General features: G+C 43.4%; 1 pseudogene; it reads left to right on the top strand.

Moving 5' to 3' along the window:
- The first annotated feature begins 1,003 nt into the window (after positions 1–1,003).
- LOC128276716 (uncharacterized) lies at positions 1,004–2,713 on the top strand (annotated as a pseudogene).
- The last annotated feature ends 859 nt before the right edge of the window (positions 2,714–3,572 follow it).

Below are 3,572 nucleotides of genomic sequence, written 5' to 3'. Positions count from 1 at the left end.
GATGCACATTATTCAGATGCGATTTGCAGTTTGTACACAAATAAGATGGACACTGTGCTAATGGCATCATCTGTGAATATATGACGAGCATATTAAAGCCGTGATTGGAAAAACCGCGCGGTGGTTCTGTTTGATAAAACGTATTACCTGACCGTTGGTACACGAAAGGACTATTTGAAAGAGATATTCGCCGGAATCGTTGTTTGACACTGGCTCCAAAGCACAATCAGTCGACAGGCACATTCGACATGTACGCGTGACTCTAGAAAAAATGTGCTGTTATAACTATTTATGCTTGTTTGCTGACAACTTACTCGCTAGCAAATGTTCTTTTACGAGGATCTGGATCTGCCATTTTGACTACAACTGATTATTACGCAGAAAATCCTTCCGCTATTTGTTTACACAACAAATTTTCCTTGAAGCATTTGACAATCATAGAATTTTGACAGCTTCTGAGTGGCCCAGAAACTCAAACACGGTCAGTTGATGATTATGACTGTTGATGACAGCGGCGCTCAGCACTGGAAACACTCAATTTCATTGTTCGCGAAACATTTCAAATGAAAGCAGATGCGTTTTAAAATAAATAGAAAAACATGTTTGATCCTGATGAGAATTATTTGTGGATTTGCACATAGTTTTTATGTTATTTAATTTAATTACGCACGCGAGCATGTGGAAGACGAACGGATGCGGGAAAGGAAAAGGAATAGAAAAAAAGAGATAGCGAGGTCGAGCAAGCCGGGCGAAGCTGCTGCAGTCGGAAAATTTCTAAGTCCGGGAGTACTTTAGTTCTAAGTGCATGCGTATGGGAATGTGTGCGATTAGCACGGCGTGGGTAGATAGCAAAAAAAAGGACACATGAACGCATCCATTCTCCGCGTCGTTTGTATTTTCGCTAACAGAAGCGGCTTCAGTTTACTGTGTTTTTTGTCGTTTTTATCGTCAAGCTGTGTTTTTTAAACGGGTATCTTCGTTTGCATATCGTGGTGTGGTGATAATGGAATTCTCCAGGAAATCAAACAACTGTGCGAGTGGCAGTTCAAAGCGAAAGCTGAAGCAGAGCAAGGAAGATCTGCGAAAACAACTGTTTGGTATCGAACAAGACAACAGCCAAAGTGCACCGGGTCCTAACAACCGTCCACATCTAATTGATATGTCCCGGTTGCAGGATACCCTTGACAATGAAGGTGTAGAACGTCGTGATGAAAGTGAAGGTGGTTATGCTGAAAGTGAAGGTGGTTATGCTTGGTTATGTATTATGTTATGCTGACTCGAGTTCGGATGATGGCTCAAGTTCGGACGAAGAAACTGTTAGTGTACAGCAAAATATAGTTCAAGATGGTGTTTCCGTGCGTAAATCCATAAGGATTTGGGCGGTGCGCAGGAACATCAGCCAACGGCAGCTTCGGAGGTTGCTCCAAGTACTCCACGGACCGATTCCGTCGCTGCATTGCAACCGGCAACATTGTTCGAGATCGAAGGCGGCAGCTATTGGCTTTTAGGTAAGTATTACTTGAGTGTAGTTAACTGTTGAATAGGCTTATGCTTTTTTTACATTGTAGAAATCCTCCTTCGCTATGCTTTCAATTCGTTGGACACTCCCCGTACCATCTCGTTAAATATCAACGTAGATGGTGTGCAGGTGTTCAACAAAGGAAAAAACCAGATGTGGCCCATCCTGGCAAACGTCTACGAAGAGTCAAACCTGGCTGTCTTCTTAGTAGGCGTTTATTATGAATTGGAGAAGCCACGACGTGCGCAGTCTTTTCTGGACCGGTTTACGGACGAGTACGCGAGATTGATGGAAACAGGATGCATCATCAATGGACATTTGCTGACCATCAAACATCGTGCATTTATCTGCGATTCACCAGCTCGAGCCTTTTGTACAGGTGAGTGTAGAATGTAAAATAATAAGAGTAAGGCTCGGCAATAATGATGCCTATTTTGTATTCGTTTTAGGAGTTGTATCGCATAATTCTATCCCGGGATGCATTAAATGCATTGCAGAGAAGCGACAAAATTTAGCAACAGGCACTACATAACAGGTCGAAGAAGCGGCACTCAGGACAGATGCGGCATTTAAAACGCTAACGGAGTATGTCGGTCACCACCGCGAAGGGCCAGTCTTAGTGGCAGGTTACGCAGAAGCTCATACGGTCTCGCCGTTAACGCAATTAAATATAGTCATGATTAATAGTTTTGTAACTAGTGATTTGTTGCACCTGCTTCATCATGGTGTGATGAATCACTTTTTAACTTATTTTATCAAAGGTAAAAGCGGTAGAACTAAGTGGCAGGACGCCCAAGTAGTTAGTTTAGATGATAGATTAGCAAAAGTAGTTTTACCCTGTGAGTGTAACAGACGAATACGGCCCCTTTCTTCAATGGCTCATTGGAAAGGGACCGAATTTGGCTCGTTTTTATATTACGCTGGTGTTGTCGTGATTAAAACCTAATAATGATTTACTATTATTAAAATATTTGCATGTAGCTGCAAACATTTGTTCCAATGATATTTATAAAATCCATTTACCTTTAGCTAGACATTATTTTAAGAAGTTTGTAGAAGGTTATTATCATTAAACTAAAACAATTACCAGCAACATTCACTTATTAACACATGTGGCGGATGAAGTAGAGCGATTTGGACCCTTACCCACAATATCAACATATCCCTTTGGAAAGATTTTAGCCCAGTTGAAACGTAAAATTAAAGTAAAATTAAATCCGTCCCTTACAACAGTTAGCAAATAGAATTCAGGCACACGCCCTACGTAAGAATATAATTCCCAGAACCGTTAACACACTTGACTAAATAGCAGCCATGTTACTGCACGAGCAGCACAGGCGCGAGCGAGAGGCAGGAATAATTTGGGTACCGGGCGTATATCATCAGCCGAACGACAGAATAAAAGGCAAAGAAAAAGGGTTAAATTAATTGATCGCTTCGGGTTCGCCCAATCGTCTTGCGACCTTTTGAGCGAATCGATGCTTTCGACCTCAGACGGACAGGTTAGATACCTACTACCTGCCAATGGAGACTTCGGTGAAGATCCACCGACTAATAGTGATCCGACGGAGTGGTGCGAAGTAAGCCAATCTCCGGAGGGATATCGACCGTCGGATTCTACTCGGTCACGAGCCAAGGGTTCACCGCCTGTACACCGACTGTTAGTTCTGACGGAGTAGTGGCAACGCGCGGCGAAGGAAGCCAACATCCGTAGGGAACTTAGTCAGAAGGATCGAGGTTCAGGAGAAAAGAACTTAGTCCGAAAGTGTTCCGTAGCTAATAATCTCTGATTTATTCATGAAAATTTCGCTGCTTATATAGTAAGTTTTGGCCAACTCCGACTGCTTTCCGTTTCAGTGCGACATCTTAGTGTTTCTTTCGCCCTACCGTCCTAACTCTGTTGTCGCGCTGGGCTGGTCGGCAGATCGATCGCGCGGCGCATCGATGTATGGGCTGCGGGAACGCGCAATTTGCATTCTCAGCGCTTTTGTGGTGTGTCGCGATCGCGCGGCGCGTCGCCGCATGGGCCGAGAACGGCCAAATTGTATTGATT

This window comes from Anopheles cruzii, unplaced genomic scaffold (assembly GCF_943734635.1).
Source record: "Anopheles cruzii unplaced genomic scaffold, idAnoCruzAS_RS32_06 scaffold02196_ctg1, whole genome shotgun sequence".
Classification (NCBI taxonomy): Eukaryota; Metazoa; Arthropoda; class Insecta; order Diptera; family Culicidae; genus Anopheles; species Anopheles cruzii.
Note: the sequence above shows the minus strand (reverse complement) of the source record. Positions and strands in the feature narration are given on the sequence as shown.